Raw genomic sequence first — 20,739 nt, 5'->3', positions numbered from 1 at the left:
CTCATTTTCTCAGGAAAACATGGAGTTTTCCAGATGTTCTCATCGCTGCCATGTCTCACCTGCTGGTAAGACCACGGAAGCCGTGGACACCGGAGTGTCCCAGAGAGGACAGGTTCTGTGGGGAAGCTCTGCGACACCTGAGAACTCCGTGCTGGCCTTTTTCCCCCTAAAATGCGACGGGATGTTCCCTGGTGCTGACTCACCGGGCGGCTCAGGGACAGCTGTCACACAGGTGGTGTCCGTGGCCTTGCCCGTGCCCATCTCGGGCTGGGGACGATGGGCGCTCAAACCCGCTCTGCCTTTTGCCTCTCCTCCCGGCAGCTCTCAGCGGAGCTCCGCCGGACCCCCGGGACTTACAACTTTGGCGGAGTTTGGATGCGGGGCTCGGTTTAAGTGTGACTGCCCCCGGGATGCGCCGGGAGGTGCGAGGGCACCACGGGCACCTCTGAGGGACCCACGGAGGGGCCTCTGACAGGAGCGCGGGGCCGCCTCACGCCCCCGTCCTGCGAGGGAATCGCGGCCATCGGGGGCTCCCGCGGCGCTCCGGCGGGGGGTTATCCCGGTTTTCCCGGTTATCCCGCACCGCGGGCGGGGGGCGGCGACCGGGGGGGCTCCGTGAGGGGAGTGGGGGGGCGCCCCGGGGGGCTCGGGGCGGGGGCGGGCGCGGCGGCGATTGGCCACCGGCGGCGGGGAGAGGCGGCCGTGATTGGCCGAGGCGGCGGGGCGAGCGGCGGGCGGCGGGCGGCGATTGGCTGCGGACGAGGAAGCAGGAAGGAGGCCGGAGGCGCTCGCGGCTTGCGGGGAGTTCGCGGCGGCGGCGGCGGCGGCGCCCCCGGTCCCTCCTCCGGTCCCTCCCCCGCCCCCTCCTCCGCCCCTCCCGGCCCCTCCGCCGCCCGCTCCGGCCTCCGCCCGCCCGCTCCGCGACGCCCCGCGGCCAGGGGCGGGCGGCGGCGGCGGCGCCTCGTCCCCATCCCGCAGCCGAGGAGGCGGCGGCGCTGACGCAGCAGCAGCGCGGAGCTCGGGACTCGCGGCGCTCCCGCCGCTGGATTTCTCCCCCCCGGGGCCTGCGGCAGCCTCCCGGTGAGTCCACGCGCGGTCCCCGCGGCGCCGGCTCGTCCCTCCGCCCCCGGGAACTCCGCCGGGCCGGGAGCAGGTGCCGCCGCCCCGGGGATTGGGGGGCGGGGGGTGCGCGGGGCCACCGGGAACTTCCCTCGGCGGCGGCGGCGGGGAAGCGCCGGGAGGGCACGGCGGGCTGGGCGGCGGGTGGGCCGGGCCGGGCCGGGCCGCCGTTACCCCGCGCGGTCCCACCGGTGCGAGGCCGGATCGGCCCCGCCGAAAGCCCCGGGCTCCTCCGCCCCCGCCGCTCGGGCAGCACAAAGGCGGCGGGGCCGGGCCGGGGGAGTTGCGGGGCTCGGGAGGCTCCTCGCCCCGGGGGCCGCTCGCCTCGGCATCGCCGCATCGGGGGCGCCTCCCGGAGAGAGCCGCCGCTGCCCTCGGCCCCTCGGGCTGTCGGCGCGGAGCCGGCGCTGCCCGGCCGGGAGTTGGCACAGGACGGGCCGGCCGGGGCCGGTGTCTCGGGGCTCCCCACGCCCGAACCGGGCCCGAGCCCCTCCCCTGGGCGCCGAGCGCTCCCGTCCGTCGAGTTCCCGGTGGTTCGCAGGATGCGATGCCGGGCGGGCTGCGAGCCCCGTCTCCCTGTCAGGCAGGTGCCATCGAGCCTCTTTGGGGGACAGCCGAGCAGTTTTCATTTCCATCGGGATTTTCCCCGCTTGCCGTGCGCTCCCCGCGGCTCTGGACACCTCTCCTTTCCTGCCGGCTGCTCCGGTGGCCGACGGCTTGTTTCCTCTTCTCCTTTTGTGTAGCGGTGGCTCCTAATGGAGGCAGCTCCGCTGGCTCCCTCTTTTCCAGCTGCTTCTACAAGGCGCAGGAGCCAGCACATGTGACTGGGCAGATCTCGGGAAGACTCGCAAGTGCTCCCCGGGCTGCCGCTCGACAGCCGGCCCCGACACGGGGATACCACACCCCGGTGTCCCTGTCCCTGCCCCGGCACCGGCAGACACAGCAACCCCCTCTATTTCACAACAGCAGCCGTGAAAACTTAAAAAAAAAAAAACGAGCATTTGGGATCTATTCTGTTTGCCTCTCCCCCCCCTCCCCTCTCTCTTTCCACGAAATGCTTATCTGAAAGAGGTTCTGGTTGTGTTTTGTTTTAAAGAATCCAGCTGCCCCTCGTGCTCGCTCTCCATCTGAAGTCATCATTGTCAGGAGCAGGCGAACCTCAAAGCAAGAGGCTTTGCCGGGCTTTTGCTTGCCTGGTTAATTGATCTGTCCATCAGTTTGCCACAATTAGCGAGTGCCTGCTCCACGCTGAGGGGCTCTGTGGTGTTCTGGGGGGCTCGGGGTTTTATTTTAAGGCTGCTGGTCCTCGTGGTTGTGAGAAAGAGTGACATGAACTGTGTGATAGACTGATGCCTTTGAAATCTTAATGTGATTTAAATACCAGCACGCTGCTGATCGCTTTAGCAGAAATATCCTGCTCACATATTCATCCCGAGCCATCCTTCACGTTTGGCATGTCCTGGCTACCTGAATCATTCCCCAGCTTCAGCTGGAACTGTCTAAATGTTTGCTGGTGATAGGAAATCGTGCATTAGTGTGATTTACCAGGGCGTTTTGGATTTAAACATTGATTTCTGTTTGTTTTCCTCGTGAGCTCAGTGCAGCATTTCCAACTGCTTCCCAGCTGCTCTTCTCGAGCAGAGCAGGGAAGTGTAGTACTACTGATAGGTGTAGAATCAGCTGGAAAACACCAAGCCTGCGGGGAAAAATAATTCCCTGAACTTTGTGCCAGTGGATCCTTTCTGGATGCTTTGTTTGCTGGGGGTTGGTGGTAACAGTTGCACAGAACAATAAAATGCAACTTAGAAATGTGGGGTCTGGGGGAGAAACAGTCACACCCTTGTGTCTTGAGGCAGAAATGTTATTTTGGAGGCTACTGACGTGTTCTCATCCGACTGAATCATTCAGTTAAATGTCGGTGCTCTGTCCTTCTTGCCAGTTAGTCTGCATCACTTTTCTGTCTCTACTCTGGAAGCCTTAGTGTTTTGTTTATTTGGCTTTTGAACCAGCATCACAGGAGAGTTAGGGTTGGAAGGGCCTCTGGGGACCATCCCCACCTAGAGCAGGTGACACAGAAATGTGTCCAGGTGGGTTTGGAATGTCTCCAGAGAGGGAGACAGCCTGAGCAGCCTGTTCCTGTGCTCTGCCACCCTCAGTGGGAAGCTCTTCCTCCTGTCGAGGTGGAACTTGTTGTGTTTTAGGTGATGCGAGTTAGTTTTGTTTGGCGTGGTGGTGTTAATCGCTGTTGTGTGACTTGGAGGCTCTGTGGGACACGTGTGCTGGTCCGGTCTGTGGGGATCCGATTTAGGGAGCGCCTGGCCGTGGTCTGGGGGGAAATCCATCCTTCAGCAAAAGCTTTTCTAGTGCTGCTGCAGCACTGAAAATAAGCCCTTAGCAGCAAATCTGTCCAAAGTAAACAATTGAAAAATAATTAGGAGTGGTAGGCAAAGGCATGCTCACTGCTTGGCATCGTGTTAAGATCACAAGCAAATGAATGAGTGATGAGATCTGGCTCTGCAAAAACAGGAAGGTGTGCTCAGATGTGCAAATATCACATCCAAAAGGAGCTGTGTGGGGCTTTTTTTGCCTCATCTCCCAGTTAGTTGTCCCCATTTGGACATTAGGAAGGATTTCTTCATCTAAAGGGTTGTCAGGCACTGGGAGGGGCTGCCCAGGGAGGTGGTGGAATGCCCATCCCTGCAGGTGTTCAAGGAAGGGTTGGATGTGGCACTCAGTGCTCTGGGCTGGGTGACAAGGTAGTGATTCATCACAGGGTGGACTTGAGGATCTCAGAGTTCTTTTCCAAGCTCATTGATTCTGCGATCTCAGTTAACCACGGGGATACAGCTTGTGGAAGTAGTGGTGGAACAACCTCAGTGTGGCACCCAACCACCTGAATTGTCACAACTCTCGCGTTGGTAATAATAAACAAAGCAGTGTTCAGATGACTGGGAAATATAATAAATAAATTTAAAAAGTCCAAAATAAGCGGCCGAAAGAAGTGGTAAATCTGCAAATATCTTCAAACACAAGGTATGAGGTGGCAGGGGCTGGGGTGGCTGGGCTGTGACAGAGAGGGATGTGCTGTGATCCCAGGAGATTTCCCCATCCCAGGGCTCTGACCGTCTGGTTTGCTCTCCTGCTTGAACTCACGATGTATTTGTGTGCCTGCTTCCAGCAGCTCATAGGTGAGCTGGTTATATTCCCAGCTGCAGATTTGGGCTGTCTTGAGCTGTTCTCCAAGTGTGAAGGCTGGAAGATGTCACGGTTTTGGATGCAGGCAGTGTTTAAACTGAAGAACAGGGGGTGTTTTGTGGAGGATGCTCAGAAGGAATTGTTCCTTGTGCTTCAGCATGAGGACTGGAGGCTTTGGGTCCTTCAGCCATGATCACAGCTGTCCAGTATGGCAGTCCCCTTTTACTGAGACCAAAGACATGGATTTAATGGCAGAAAATACTCAAATTCATGGCCAGAAATTGTTGCTCTCAGTGAATGAGTTACCTGTAGGAAGACCATCACAGTTTAACTCTCTAGGCTTTCACTGGCACCTGATATCCTTGAAATGGGGAAAACACACTTAAATTTGATACTAGTGGTTTTATTTCTTAAAAAGCAGAAAGAAACAAGATCATATGGGACAATGCCATAACTTTGTCCAGTTATTGCCCAGATTTGCTATTTTACCATGGAGCTTTATTATAAATAAAGTAAAATAAAGTAGGATAAAGTAGAGTCACAGTAATATTTCATGTGAATATAAAAACCCCTTCCATTGAAAGAACAAGACACTGGAAAACTTTATCATGCAATAAAGTGAAATGAGGGACTGAAGTTACTAAAAAGAGAAACCAAGGGTATCATTAAGAAAGATAAATATAAATCTGGTTTAAAATCAACTAATTTGGGCCCTGTCAATATTTGTGCCATTGGAGTTTAATTGATCTGTTCCATGTTATTTTTTCTCTGGCCGTGGGGGTGAAACCCCTATAAAATCAGAGTATGGAGATCTGGCAGGATAAAAGAAGTGCAGTCAGCTGAAGGAACTGAACTTGAACCTCTTTGTGAAGTCTCTAGTCTCTCAGAATTACAATTGTATAATTTCCAAAGAATAATTTGAGTTAAATCATCGTGGAAGCCCCTCAGTGGGGATGGCAGTGCTGCTCTGCTTCTGCAGAAAAGTAGCTGAAAATGAGGATGGCTGCCCTGGAGGAGCAGTTGTTTTCCCTTCAATCTGCTGATTATTGATATACATTAGATTTCAGGGCATCTTCCACAGAGGGTGGGTGGTTATTAACTGCACATGGATCAAAAATAATTCAAAGGACGCTGTTGCTTTTGGCCTGATTTGTGAGTGATGCTCACATTTGGCAGTGCTGTGTTCTTGCTGCTTGGTGAAGGGGAAACGCACGAATGTGTCTTTCCTTAAATTGAAGCAGGTGGGAATGAGCAATGTAGCACCCTGGTGGCAGCGGGCAGTGCCCCCCGGGGTGTGAGCCGTGCCGGTAGCGTGCGGCTAAACAAACACTATTAAGCGGGGAGGGAATGTGTGTCACTCCCCGGGAGCACGGCGTGCTCGGGGCCCTGCGCCGCGCTGCTCCCACGTGGCACGGCCGGGACGCCGCTTTTATCAGCCCTTTGAGCAGCTCTGACTTGGATCAGGGGGGCATTTTCAGTACAGACGTTTGGCTGCACCTCGTCCGAGGGCTGCTTGGGATCCCTCGGTTTGTCCTTCTCCTTCCTTCAGCCTTTTGGAGGCTGGGCAGCGCAGGGTTTTGGGGTGTTTGCTGTCACACGTGCAGCCAGGCGCCGTGACAGGAGCGGGGTGGCATCGGCAGGGTGTCCGCTCATCCCACGGGATGGCACAGCCCGCACGGGGATGCAGAGAGGCTTTGGGATCCGTGTGTCTTGCGGCCCGCTCCTTTCACTGCCCAGGTGGGATTTTTCTCCTGCTGTATTCCCTGGACGCTGCGCTGTTGTGGATGGAAGCGCTCCGGGAAAAGGCAGGAGAGAGCGGGTGGGATTTGTGTTAAACGCCTGGTGCTCAGGAATAATATGATGCTTGGGCTTTGAGCTGCCGGGTGTGCTGCATTCTTCGTGTCCCAGTTCTCCTAAACAAAGGTATGACTAAAGGAAATTATGGTTTTTAGGTTTTCCCCCTTTGTAAGGCCCATCACAGGAGCGCTCACTGGCACCCATTGTTCTTCCAGCAGTTTTTGAAGGGCTTTCTCAGCCTCAGCTTTGAAACTCTACAGCTCAGCAGCCTCGGTTTTTATTTTTTTTAAATGAAAGATCTTGGCTTTTATAGGCTGCCTGTATCTCAATATTTCAAATTATTTACGAGGCTCTTAGAAATAAAATGCAGGCGTTTTCCTCGCATTGATTGCAATAAAACTGCTTTGCTGGCAGTTGATTTTTCCGTGTCTGAATTATCATCCTTGAAATAAAATCTCAGTGCTAGGGAAGCATCGAGATCCCAGGCATTGCTTCCTACTTACACCGTGCCTGGCCTTCTATTGTTCCTGCCTGTGGCCTGTGGGAAGCACGGAGAATCGGGAGCTTCAGCCAGCCTTCCCGCAGCACAGCATTATCCGGTGCTTGTCTTCATTGTGTGTCTCCGAGTGCCTGCGGAATACCTGGAATAGGCTTAAATCGACAGCGGGGGAGAGAAAGGGGGAGTTGGGGGATGCGAGGGAAGGATGGCTGAGCTGAGTTTCGGAGGCAGGAGGGAGCAGGAGCCGCGGGGAACGATGGATGGATGGATGGATGGATGGATGGATGGATGGATGGATGGATGGATGGATGGATGCTGCTGGAGCCGGGAGCACCCTGGCGCTCCCAGTCCTCACATCCTCGCCGGGCAAGTTGGGCAAACTAAAGAGCGTCTTAACTGGAAATGGATCGAGGGCCACATCCCTGAAAATCCCTTCCGGAGGGCTCGCTGTGTTAGGGCACTCGGCAGGCTGAGTGTGTTCTTGCTGGCTCAGGGTTGGGAATTCAGTAAAAAAGAGCAGGATTTGAGGCGGGGTGGAGAGGGAGCACCGAGGTCTCTGCTGAGGGAGGATGGAGAGACACCGGGGGGATGCAGGCAACGAGGATTAAGCTGCAATAATCACATATTGATAAATATGAGTGGTTTGAAAGGAGAGAAGGCAGGAAAGTGCAGGCTTGTGGAGGGAACTAGTGGGCAGCAGGAGGTTTATTTTTAATGAATAAAAAACTTGTAAGAAACAGATGCAAGAGGCGTGTTTGGGTTTGTTCCTTTGTTCAGCTCAGCCAAAGTCAGTGGAAGGATTCAAGGTTGAAGATGGCTCAGAGTAAGGAGACAGAGCAGCTCTCTCCAAGGTGAGCAGGAGAGTAGAGGAAAAGGATCTGGCAGCTATAATCACGTGTAGACTGAGAAAAAAGATATTTTCTTAAAATCCTGGCTAAATGCCAGGTGTCAGAACAGGTACGGAAATCCTGAGTTAGACAGGTAAATCCCAGCCTGGGAATTCCTTAGGTTTCAGCAAAAGGCAAAAGCAACAGAAGTGAACCAGGTATTTTGGGGATTTATTCTGTAAAAATTACTTGGTTACCCTGACTCTGTGGCATGTCCCTAATTCCTGGGGTGGTGATTACCTGGAGATGGCCCCTGCAATAACCAAGCAGGTGGTAGGCAGAGCACCTGGGGAATATGTAATGCCATGCCGTCTTCCCCCCTTTTCCTTCCCAAGAACTCTGTCATCTTATCCTTCCTAGATGCTGGATTTCATCAGGGATCTCTAGGGAAGTAGCTATTTGGGATTTCTACTGTCCTCCTTGTGTTTTGGTTGGAAAGAGGTGAATCCTTTCCAGTCCTGTTAGGATAGACAGTGTGGTTGGGAAGCAATGTTTAGCCAACCTTAAAAAAAAAAAAAAAAAAAAAAAAAAAAAAAGCTATTTTCATTTCTTCACGGTTCTGTTTCTTCTCATGTAGTGGAAGAGGACCCAGGGAATAATTCCCACTTGAGAATAAATTGCCAGCTTTGCTGAAAGTGCAGTCCTGACACCTCTGGGGCTGTAAAGGAGTGACACAAACCCTGCCCCTCTCAGAGTCTGTGGGTCAGGATCAGTTACCAGGAATAACTTCAGCCTAGAGATGAAGTTTTGGATACGAGTGGCTTAATTACAGTGCATTACAGTGCGGATGGAGCATCGCTGTCTGTGCTCAGCCCACGTGTGATCTGCAGCACTTCTCCTGCCTGAAACCACTAATGAGCTTAAGAACTCCCCTGTTTTCTCAGCGCTTAACAAAAATTAAATCCTTCCCTCCCAACAAAACTGGTCGCGTGCTCGGCCCGCTGCTTTCATCAGGAACAATGGGTGAGCGCTGACCTTCCTGAGATGCCACCTCAGAGCTCGTTACTGAATAATTAGGTGATCCTTACCCTTCCCACAAAGCTCGGGGGCTGGTTTTTGTATTGATAACGTGACACATCCCAAGGCTCGGCCTTGAATTTCAGGCGCTGGGCTGTTCCAAACTCCATCTGTCCACTAAGTGAATGTCAATCCAATTTAAGCTTGCATATGTTTCCAAGGAAACCATGGGAGGCAGTGGGGAGAAATGGATCATGGAGGGGCAGGGAGGCTGGAGCAGCAGCAGTGCTTTGACTTTTCACTATTTAAATATAATTAAAGCCCAGTTCACTCTAATCACCCTATATAGAGCAGTGTCTGGAGGCCTTGAGAGTCAGATGGTTGATCTTGGAGTAGCCTGTGTTATGTGTAAAACAAACATAATGAATTTAAAAATAAGAAAGGAAAGTGGCTTCAGATGTTTCCGTGAGATCCCAGTCCAGCTCATAGAGCTCTGCACTTTCTTATGTAGATCCCAGAATCACTTAGGTTGGGAAAGACCTCAAATATCATCAAGTTCTACCTGTGGCTGATCACTGCTTTGTCAACCAAACCAGATCACTGGGTGCCATGTCCAGTCCTTCTTTAGACACCTCTGGGAATGGTGACTCCACCGCTGTCCTGGGCAGCCACTTCCAATGCTTGAAATCATGGGTTTGGGTACTGAGGTCCTAATTTTATTTCTCTCAGGCTGGAGAGCTCGTGCAGCTGTGTAAAAACCTATCCAACCCTCAGCTGAACAAAGCAAGCTGTCAATGGACCCAAAGGAGTTTTCATATGTGTATTTAGACCCCCATGAAAATATAAATGGAAAGTGTTTAGATAAATTTAAGACCAGTGTCCTGGTCAAGTTAAAAGAGCCAGGTTGGGTGAGTCTTGAAACAGCCTAGGCCAGTGGAAAGTGTCCCTGCCTATGTTGGAATGGGATGATCATTGAGGTCCCTGCCAACCCAAGTCATTCCAGGATAAAACACCTTAATGCTGCACACCTGGTGTGCTTGTGTTTGGAGGGCAGTAACTGTGACGGGCCTTGCCTGGGGAGCAGGAAAGTCGGTGAATATTCAGATATTTGCTCCTGACCCCTCAGATAAGCTGCAGGTGCTGTGGCTCCCCAAGGGCTCATCCTTCACCAGAGGTGTGAGAACTTACAAGAACACTCCAGCTCGAGCAGAGGCACAGAAGAAAAGCTGTGAGGTGACAATGAGCAGGAGGCCCCAGAGGTAATTTAGGGTCTGTTCCTTTTGCAGACCCCGTGTCAACCGTGGCAGAGACCTGACAGAAGTTGTGGCATCCTCAAGGAAATGTCACTCAGCTCTGCTGGTGCTCCCAAAGTTGTAAGCAGGGTGGGAAGCAGCAGAACTGGAGACTCAAATACAGACTTTGTGCTTGGTTTCTGTTCAGAAGAAATGAGGGTTCCCCCGCCCCATTTCCAGGAATTCATCCTGAACTGAGAGTTTAAATGCTGCAGAAAGCCACGGCTGTAAGTCTGCTGGCTTTCTGAAGCAAAGTGTGTTTCTACCTGTTAATACAGCTGTTAAATAAAATGTTTATCTTAGTTATTGAAATGAGGAGTGAGAAGCTAGCTTTGGTGCTCTAAAATGGGATATTATCTGTCATTTTAGTTTGAAGAATGCTGCTGCCTTAAAATGTTTTACTGTGACAAATAGCTGGAGCTGAAATTCTGGTGTCTGGGGATATCCTGCATGGATACATCTCTCCTTGAGCGCTGTAACTGCAGTCTGAGGCAGAAACTCCTCAGCTTTGAGCTCTTTGCAGCTGTTGTCCAGCATCAGATCCTCTTTGGCTCAAATCTCCTGAGATTTGGACTGCCAGCAGCAAAACTGGCCGAGGGGAGGTATGTGCTGGGCACGGGCACTGGGAATTGTCCTTGGGCCGAGCTGTGGGATAGCAGGGGGGTTGTGGCTGCTCAGGGGGGCTTTGCAGCACATTCCTCCTTATCGGCTGTTTACCCTTCTGTGATGGGCACAGCCTGGGAAAGCAGAGCTTGCTGCAGCTTGCTTGGATCTTCCAGCAGCTCCTGGAAACTTCCTACCAGCTCTCCCGACATTCGACCGGTAGCTGAGAGCGTCTCCCGCTGCCACTTTGGCTCTGCTTCAGCTGGCAGCTCGTGCAGCTCAGGAATCCCTCTGGGATCACCTCTCCAGTCGCATTTCCCCTGGTCTGGCTTCACGCATTGTCTCTTTGTACCTCACTCCTTGGAGCCTGGTGCTCTGAACCGTGAGCATCTTTTACCCTTGTGCTCGTGTGCCGGTGACTGGGATGGATGCAGTTTTCCCTTCCTCATCCTCTGATCCATGCATTGAGCATCTCAATGTGTAATTAATGTTCTCAAATCCTATAGCTGATAATGAAGGGGATTAATTCTGATTTTTTTTTTTTGTTTCTCCACTTGTCAGTGCTAGGAGTGCCTCAAAAGTCTTGCTGTTTTCTTTTCTATAATGAATATTCTCCTCGAGGCTGGAGGGAGCACATGGGGGAGGGTTTTGCAGTATCAGAGCATCATTTGGCAGAAATTGACTTGTAGGACTCTTCTCCCCGCTACTCAGCACACCCAGATGTTTGGAAGCCACAGCCTGACTTCAAGGGACCTTCTTGAAAATTGGTTGGAGGCACCTGTGGCATTTCCATAAAACTAGGCTGCACTCTTTAAAAGCTTTGTGGTTCCCCAGAGGAAGTTGTAATTAGGCTCCTTTGCCAGAGAGCTGATGGTTTATCCTCTGAAACTGTCACAGGCTCCATGGTGACCTGCACTGGTGGGAGAATAGAAGCGTTCAGTGTCCCCCCAGGGTTCAACCAAGAGCTCTTGGGACCAAGGGTGTGACTTAGTAACTGTTCTTAACCATTCCCGATGCTCTTAAGTCTATTTTCCTCCTGGCTGTGCAAGGTGCAGTGAAATCCAAGTAATATTTTGGTGTGATGGAGTGTGTATGGCCCACCTTATTGAAACAAGTCTGATCTTAGCCCTGGCTTGGAGAGCTGAGTGTGTTTAATTGCTGCCTTTCCAAAGGGCCAAGCGGTGTCATGCCCGTGTGGGTCGATAAACGCGCTTTAATGAGTGCATATAAACCAGATCACTCCCAGCACGGGCTGCAAACCCTGTCCAGTCTATTTAAAGGTGGTATTTGTTGCCTTGACTGATCAAACCTGGGGCACAAGCGAAGGTGTGTGTTTAAATTCACCTCTAACAATGTGGGTAAGGGATGAAAGAGCTGGGGCAGCTCCTAATGGGAGTTAAACGGGCTCCCATGGAAGCAGCATTCCAGCGAGCTGGGCTTCACCTTGCCTAAAGTGGATGAATTGCCTCTGTTTGGCTTGTGGTTCCTGGGATTTTAACATGTTAAAACATCCAGCTCCTGCTTGAGTTTTCTCTCACCAGATTTCTGATCTGTGCCAACTGCTGGTTCCTAGAAATGCTCCTTTGGCTCAGCTCAGGACCTTTGGCAGCACTGAGCCCCCTGCTTCCTGGGCTTAAATGATCCAATTTGATCTAAATTTAAATGATTCCTCTGCTAACACCCTAGGAATTAAGGAATTTGTTCTCCTTGGAGGTGTCAGCTCCGTTCAGCAGCGCTGCAGCAGTTTCCTCAGACTGACCTAATACATGAAACTAGTTGAGTTGTGAAATTTTATGTGGAACCTCTTCACTTACCTTGCGGGTTACTGATTTGTAAATACCGTCTCTGGCACTAATGAGAGGGAGGAAAGGTTTAAAGCAGGTTTAGGTAGGCTTGGCAGTTCTGCCTTGGCTGAAATGATGTCACCAGAAGATGTGTGAATATACACCTGTATTTGTGGTGGTGATTGGTCCTGTATTTTGTGAAGGGAAAAAAAGTGTGTATTTTCAAGCCGCATCTGGACTTTTATTCCAGAGGTTCCCAAACGATTTTATGATTCAAGGAATGACAGAATGTTTTGGGTGGGAAGGGACCTTAAAGCTCATCCATTTCCACCCCCTGCTATGGGCAGAGACACTTTCACCAACCTGTGCCAGGACCTCACCACCCTCACAGGGAAGAATTAGATTCTCTGATTCTAGTTCAAATCCTGCAAAATTGGCTCCAGATTTAAGCTCTGCTCAGCATTCACTGCAACACTGTGGTTTACAAGACATCAGGGAAGGAGAGGGATTGGTTCCAGGAGTTGCAGTGGGAATGCAAGAGTTCTGTAAAGTCTTTCTTTGACTTGAGTTTTGGATTGGGATTGAAACTCTCAAATGGAAAAATACTCAGCATAACTCATCCTCTGTCGCCTTTGTCCTCAGCTGGGAATGTGTGGGGTTAACGCTGGTGTTTCAGGTGATGATCAGAAAGTGAGAATAAAGAAGTAGAAAGTCTGTTTTCTTTTGAAATGTCTGTTAAGCTTTGAATAGAAAGAGGAATCAAAACCTTTGGTGAAGGAAATCCCAGAGAGCTGTTTTGCTATATGGACAACTCACAACCTTGCTGGGGGTGAAGTGGTGTGCTACTGCTTTTTAAACCATATAGAAACAAAAGGTACTTCCAAATCCAAAATAATGCTGTCTGAAGTACTTATGCTAGAACTGAAAATAATTCAGGTAGCAGTTTTAGTCTGAAGAGGTAGTTCTGGTCAGTGTATTTCAGATGGAGATGAGTCAGAACACAAGAATCCTTGAAAATGCTACGTGATCTTGTTCTTTTACAGAGCTGTATTTTGCCTGCTTGCGTTTAAAGCTTCTGTAAATTTAAGTCGAGGTTATAAGCATGCATGTCTGTTAATTTTTTTAATTCAGGCTGTCTTTTGCACTCCTCAGAGATGATAATCCTTAGAGTCCATACCTGGAGCCATAGTGCCAAGGATTTGGACACTGAGGTGGGGCACAGGCAGTTTTGAGGGACACCGAAGTGAAGAAAATAAGATTAAGATTATTTAAAGGAAAAAAAAAAGTTTAAATCAGACATCTAGTTCAATGTCATGTTGAAGAAATGCCTAACCTTTCCCTGAATTTCTTGCATTTCTTTTATCTCCCCTAAAGCCCATTTTGAACTTGTGGAGTAGAAACGTGTTGTCTTTGGATCCTGAGGGTGCCGTGCTGCCAGTTCCCAGTCAGGAGGGAGTGAATGGAGACCCAGAGGGAGGAGAAGGGAAATCCGGATCCAGAGATAGGATGGCAGCTCCATGACATGGAGAGGAGCTGGCAGGGATGCACCTGCCCTTGAAATTCCCACAGGCAGCACAGTTTGCAGCCGCACGTGTAGAACACGGAATCACGGCACAGCTTGAATTATTTAAGCACAGCAGCTTGAAGGAAGCTCCTAAAGCAGTCATGGAAGGGTGTGATTATAATATATAGAAGATCTTTAATATTTACTATAGAAAAACCCGACACCTTGTTCTTCAAAATAAAGCCTTGGGAATAATTTGTTATTCCATTTTGTCCGTGGAACAGGAAGGGTGCCAGAGCTATCTGAGCAAAGTGACATATGATTGATATTTTACCAGACTCAGCCTTCTGCCACAAAGGAATCAAGTTTGCATTTTGCATATATGAAAAATCAGATGAGCAGGGCTTGTGTGGGTTATTTTTTTTTTTCCTTGATTGGCAAAGCCTGTGCTCCTTCTATAAACACGACTGCAAAAGCTGTCCCGGAATATTTTTGACTTGGTTTCTCAAACTACTTATAGGCATGTTTTGGGGTGTTGTTGGCGTAGCTGTCACATGGCAGCTTTGTACAGAACCTATTTAAAATTTTAACAGGCAATTCTGTGTAAATGGGTGATATTTAATAGATCTGGTATTTTACGGAGTCAGAGAATCCCAGAATGATTTGGCTTGGAAGGGACCTTAAAGATCATCTCATTCCACATCCTGCTACAGGCAGGGACACCTTCCACTATTCCAGATTGCTTCAAGCTCTGTCCAGCCTGGTCTTGGACACTGCCAGGGATGGGGCAGCCACAGCTGCTCTGGATAACCTGTGGAGGGACCTCAGCACCCTCACAGGGAAGAATTTCCTCCCAATATCCTGTCTAACCCTGCACTCTGGTAGTGGAAAGCCATTCCCCCTTTATCCTGGCACTACCTGCTCTTTTAAAAAGTCCCTTTCCTGCTTGCTGCTGCTGTTCCCTGGGATATTTCAGGATTGCAATATCTGTATAAGTTTTAGCCTTCCAGTTTTTCCAAGTGGTCTAGCGTACACCTCCCATCCTTTCCCATGTTTCTCTTACCTAATCTCTGGACTCTGAATGCCTTCATTAAAAGGAAACCTTAGTAACTAGTTCACTGGGGAGTGATGTAGCAAAAGCCAAGTGTCAAAGCATCTCTTTCCATCAAATTGTCAGCCTAGAGACAAGCTCAGTCTCATTTCCACCCCCACATCCTTGTACTTACCTGCAAATGCCAGGGAATTCCTTTGCCCTCCCTGAGCTTTCCTTGCAGCAGCATGCCTAAGGCCACTTATCCATAGTTATCCATGGGTAGCTGCTACAGCTGGAAGGCTCCTGTGGGAAGCACAAGTGATGGATGCTGTTTGGGAATTGCCATATGCTCTATCGCACTCTAGAATCCATTAATTCCAAGTTTCCTTCTCCTCCTGGTGCATCCCTGCCTAACTTGTTGAAAGGCAAAGAAAATACATCCCCTCTTGAGAGTAGGAAGGTAGTCGTGTTATCCATCTCTGGGCAAACTGAGTGCACAGAAACAAGTCCTGGTCTCTGCTTCCAGTTTTTCCTGGCTTTGGAGTGGGTTTAGAGTTTGGGGAGGCAAGGACTGCTTTCCCTGTGGGTAAGCACAGCTTTTGCATCTCTTCTGCAGAGAGTCAGTATGAAACTGGCTGTGCCATTGCCTCTCGAGCTCTGACCCCACTCGAGCCCATTTCGGTGGGATTTGGAAGGCTGTGAAGAACAGAAGAGGCACCAGTTCCCACAGACACACAGAACAACGCTGCTTTATGTTGGGGTCACAAGCAAAAGGCTTATGACAGCTCTTGGGGTGGAAATCTGCAGTTCTTCAAGGCAGTAGGAAGTGGTTTTGCCAGTGCTGATCACGGGTGTTCAGTGAAGGCTTCGCTTTCAGAAACTTGGGATTTGCTTTAGTGCAAATATGTGCCAGACCCCAGAGCTTTGGGGCTCCAAACTTGATCAGGGTTTGGTGCCTGTGTTGGAGTCGCTGAAGTCCCTTATCAGTCCCCACATTTGTTTTTCACTTCATCATTTCCTGCCTGTTTTGCTCGGTGGCAGGCTGTCACTGGCAACGTGACACAGTGTTACAGCTTCTTACCGTGGGTAAAGGAGAGAGGAAAGCCGGTGCCTTTCCCAGAAGGAATGTGCTTTTCCCGGAATCGCGTTAATTATCCAAACAATCCTGCCCTGGTGTTGATTTTGAGGAAATATCCTGTGACTCCCCCACACTTGTACATTGTTCACTTCCACTGGTGTTTTCCTCCTTGTCCCCTTAATTCCTCCTCTCTTTTCCTACCCCATTTCCCTCCCCCTTTCCCCCCACTTTTTTACCTATTTCTTTTCACCCCCCTTGTTTCTTTTCCCCTTCTTTTTATCACCCTCTTTTTTTTTTTGCCCCTCTTCCCCGATTTTTTCCCTTTTCCTCTTCCCTGAGAATGCTGCTTGCTGAGGCTGCAGAGAGTGTGAGAACAGCCAGAGAACTGTAATTTTGGCTTCCCCAGACAGAGCACTGCCACTAGGCAAGATCTGAAACCAGATAACCAAAGCTGAGCCAGACCTTCCCAAGGAATCATCCGGAGAGCTCCTGGGGCGTGTTCCCAGCTCTGGCTCCGGGTAGCGCGGGTCAGGCCTGCTCCCAGCCGGATTCGCTCCCTGTGCCGCTGCTTTCGGACACGCTCGGCACTCGGGGTGTGAAGCCCCAGGCTCTCATTGCAGTTGGCTGTGATTTATCACGGCCACACACGGGCTGCAAAACTCCCAGCTGGGTGGCTGGAGCACACACAGGCTTTCGCAACGGGGCATTGGAGCAGGGAGTGAAGCAGAGCCCAGTCCAGGACAGCTCCCAGAGATCCTCTTGGCTGTGCCAGTGTTGCCCCACATCCCTTTTATTAGCCTTTTGGGAGCTGTGGAGGCCGTGTGTCCACATGGCTTTCAGGAGCTGCTGGCAGTGAATCACAGAAGCCTTGAATTAGAAGGGATTTTAAAGATACATCCCCCTGCCATGGCTAAGGACACCTTCCACTATTCCAGGTTGCTCCAAGCCCCATCCAACCTGGCCTTGGACACTGCCTGGGGTGGAGCAGCCACAGCTTCTCTGGGCAAACCTGTGCCAGTGCCTGAACACCCTCACAGGGAAGAATTTCTTCCCAGTATCCCATTTAGCCCTGCTCTGGTACAATGCTCAGAGCTATGTTGATGAGTGAGAGAAAGCAGCCCTTGCTGCAGCCTAATGAGCTCTGTATAAAGAGTTTCCTCCAGAGCATGTGGATGATGTAGCTTTCAGAGTGTCTCGAGAGAAAAATCAGGACTGGACCCTGGGAAGATGAATTGCAGCCTCCAGCAGCTACAGATTTTCTGAATGTTTGAGAGGGAGGCGATGTTTCCACTCACGGGACGTGCGTGGCATTCAAGGAACTCAGCCTGGGATACCTGATGCTGCTGTGATTTATCTGGATTTCCCATAGCTCCTGCAAGGCTTCTTCCATGCAGCACGTTCCTTAGAGCACTGGGAATTACTTGCCTGCAAAAGCAGCAAGGAGAAAGGAGCCAATCCTCCAGATACTCACAGTTGTAGGGCTGTTGTCACAGCATAAGCTGTTCCAATGGAAATGAATAGACAGGATTCAAGTAGGTAGGGCTGAGAGTCATCGGAGCAGTGCTGTGCACGGGGAGGAGGATTGGTGTTGTCGTAACTCTTTGTGTGTTATTGAAGTGCCAAATGGATTAGGAGCTTTAAAACCTTTAATTTCTGTGCTTTTGGCATCGTCTCTTGGAACGCGCGCGTCTCCGTAGTGAAGCTCTGGAGAGGAAATGGGGCTTGAAGGGGTAGTCCCAGACTAGTTTCTTCTAATTTCACTTGCAATCAAGTGCTGGAGAGGGAGAGACAGATGCTGCAGCTGCATGATTACAGAACATGCAGCTGTTATCACACTTGCTTCTTTTCCTGCTAATGAGGCATCAACTCTCTCCTGAGTTTGCTGTTGTTTGGGTAATGTTTTTCTTCTAGTATGAAACTAGAAGTGGTTTTAATTTTTTTTTTTTTCTGATCTGGTTTGGGTTCAGCAGCTGGCAAAATGGTTTTTCAGAACTAGTCTGGTTTGAGGAAGGAGTTGCCAGAGGAGTGTTGCCCAGAGAAGCTGTGGCTGTTCCATTTCTGGAAGTGTTCAAGGCCAGGTCGCACGGGGTTTGGAGCAACTTGGGCTAGTGGAAGGTGCCCGTGGCAGGGAGTTGGAATGGGATGAGCTTTAAGGTCCCTTCCAATCCAAACCATTCTGGGATTCTATGATAAGGAGGCAGCGGTTCCAACTAGCTTTAAAAATGCTTGGTGGGCTCTGGATGCAGCTGGATAGACTGAGCTGCTTGAAACTTTAATTTCCAACACCTCAGTGTCTTCTCACCATTAATCCAGTTTCTCAGCCACAAGCAGTAAATGGGTGGTTCTGATTCAAGTATCTTCACTTTCAGTTCTTGACATTGTCTTGCACTTTCTTGGAGAATTCTGGGCACAGGGAGCTTTTCTGTGCTTTGTGAAGCAATACAAAGGTGGAGAGAGGATGAAGAGCTCTGCCACTCTCCCTTCCCAGCTGGCAGGAGCACAATACTCGCTGGAAGGAAGCTCGGCAGGCCTCTGATTTTGAGGAATGATGCATTTGCCTGTCAGAGGGCTGAGTTTTGAGCTGTGTTCAAAAGCTCTGTGTCTGTGTTGTGCTGAGGGAAGAGGAGGGATTGCTGGATCCCAGGTGAGCTGGGAGCAGGAGCATCCCTCTCACAAAAGGAATACATGCAGTGCAGGTGATTGCAGAGGTGTGGAAAAACCTCTGAGTAGTCCAGCATATTAAGGATAGGTTTTGTTCCATAGGTGCTGGCAATGAATCACAGAATTCTGGAATGGTTGGGTTGGAAGGAATCTTAAAGCTCAAAACAGTTCACCCCCTGCCATGGGCAGGGACACCTGGCTTTGGACCCTGCTAGGGATGGGGCAGCCACAGCTTCTTAGGGCAACCTGTGCCAGGGTCTCACCACCCTCACAGGGAATTTATTCCTAATATGTCATCTAACCCAGCCCTCTGCCAGGGTAGAGCCATTCTCCCTTGTCCTGTCACTCCAGGCCCTTGTTCAAAGCTCTCCAACTTTCCTGTAGATCCCCTCAGCTACTGGAATGGACAATTAGGTCACCTTAAAGCTTTTCCAGGCTGAACGATCCCAGTTCTCTTACACCCCCTTCCCTCAGTCTCTCCCAGCCTTTTCCTAACTTTAGAGTGTCTATGGCATGAACAGTCACACCTACAGCACCCAGTTTTTAGCAGTCATTCCAACTCATTTGAGCACAAACCCCCCAGGATGTATGGTGCCAGGTCAGGTCAGGCTCCTGCTTGTGGAAACCTGAGAAGAACAAGGTGCCTGATGCTGGCTTTAAGGCAAACCATGGCTTTTTATTTTGGGATTTTCGTCTCTGCCAGAGGTTCAGTCTCTCAGTAAGGACAGTAGAAAACAGGATCAAAGTTGCAAGGAAACCACTGGTCCATATAGCCTGGGAAGAGTTCTCCTCCCCAGGGTATGTTCTGCAGGATACCTGTTCTGCCTCTGCCAAATTCTGCTCTGTCTGATCCATTTTTTAAAACTGTAGTCCTCTTCCAAACTCCAGAGGTTGCATGTGGTCAGTTTAACCTCTTGTGCAAGAAGAATTCAGTTCTGGATGAAATTCTATCTGATTTGATCCTCCTAATTCCCAGAGCCTGATTTTCCAATAAGAAAAATGTGGACCCTTATAAATGTTTGTTCCCCACCAAGCTCTCCTCCTGGGGCACCAGCCATGGGATATACCCTGTTTAACCAGGTGGAGGAACTCAGTCACCCCAAAACCCATTGCCAAGAGCATGACATCTAGAAAAGCACCGTGCAAACCCCAGCGGGTTTCAATTCCTGACTTTCCCTTAGTTAATGCATATATAAGTAAGGCAATTAAAACACATCAGGCTTATTTCAAATAGATAATCTAATTATCAGCTTGATTAAACCATATCAAATGAACAGTTCTTGTAATTCGGGAGCTTTGTTCTAATCACTGCCAAAGCAGTAGGAGCTTTAATTAAAAGCCTCAAAAGTGGCAGACCAGTGTCAATTGAGGGGAGTTACAGCCTGAATCCTGATTGCAGGGAAGAGCAAACACATCCTAGGTGGATGCTGATAAAAAGATCAGCTCATTGCTGCCAATAAATGGAATTCTACTATTTTGTAAATACAATTGAATGAAAGTAATTGTCATTTGCTGCTGTTTCTGATGCTCAGAGACAGACTTCATTAAATCCATTCCACTATCACTCATTTACACTGACATTTTTAATGTCTATAAGTTGGTATCACCCGGCCATATCCTGTCTTAGCTGTGGACCTACAGCTTCTTGTGCTAACGTGTGCTCCTTCAGACTGCAGAATTCCTTAATTAGAAATTGGGTGCTGGATAACTCAGGAAGCCCAGGCTTCTTTTTCCTGCCATGAATGTATCTTTAAGGCCTCTCTGCCCATCGTGATTTGGTGTTCAATGCCCACAACTTTTTAAAACACAACTACAGGGAATGACAAGAGCAGCGGGCAGCCAGGTTCCAACCTGCACACAGATTTGCATGTATTTAGTTTATTAATGTTGGCAGGTCTCTGCTTAATAGCCCAAGTTTTCTTTTCAACTGAGTAGGTGGACTTTTTGTTTTTCTTTTGCCTAATTGTCTCAGAAAATGATACTGGAACAGCCTGCCTGTATCAGCATGCAGGCAGTCACAGACTGGGGGTTATTTCTGCTCTGTGCCCTGGACCAGCCTTCAGATTTTGGAGATTTGATGGGAATTTGTAAGATGTTAGGAACAGCATCAGTGAAAAAGAGAGATGGGTGAACAGCTCTCTGTCCAGATCCAGCTTCAGCTGCTGTGGCATTTGCCATCACCACCTTGCTTTTAATTACTGTCGTGTTCCATGGCCTAATATTAAACCACATTTAATTGCATCCTGTCTCTTAATTGGCTTAACTGGCCATCACCCAAATAGGCTCTGCTGTATAGAAACAAGCTTCCCCAAATATTTCCTAATTGGCAG

At 49.9% G+C, this 20,739-nt stretch overlaps 1 protein-coding gene across 2 annotated transcripts in view; it reads left to right on the top strand.

The window, feature by feature from the left end:
- Positions 1–991: 991 nt before the first annotated feature.
- Positions 992–20,739, top strand: part of BAHD1 (bromo adjacent homology domain containing 1) — a 35,116-nt gene continuing 15,368 nt past the window's right edge. For both annotated transcript variants that reach the window (XM_083864042.1, XM_083864041.1), the window contains exon 1: positions 992–1,080. The gene's annotated coding sequence lies outside the window, so the exon portion shown is untranslated. The remainder of the gene's footprint in view (positions 1,081–20,739) is intronic.

Source organism: Zosterops lateralis, assembly GCF_965231275.1.
Source record: "Zosterops lateralis genome assembly, chromosome: 6".
In the NCBI taxonomy this organism is placed as follows: Eukaryota; Metazoa; Chordata; class Aves; order Passeriformes; family Zosteropidae; genus Zosterops; species Zosterops lateralis.
This window is presented reverse-complemented; position numbering and strand designations above follow the sequence as displayed.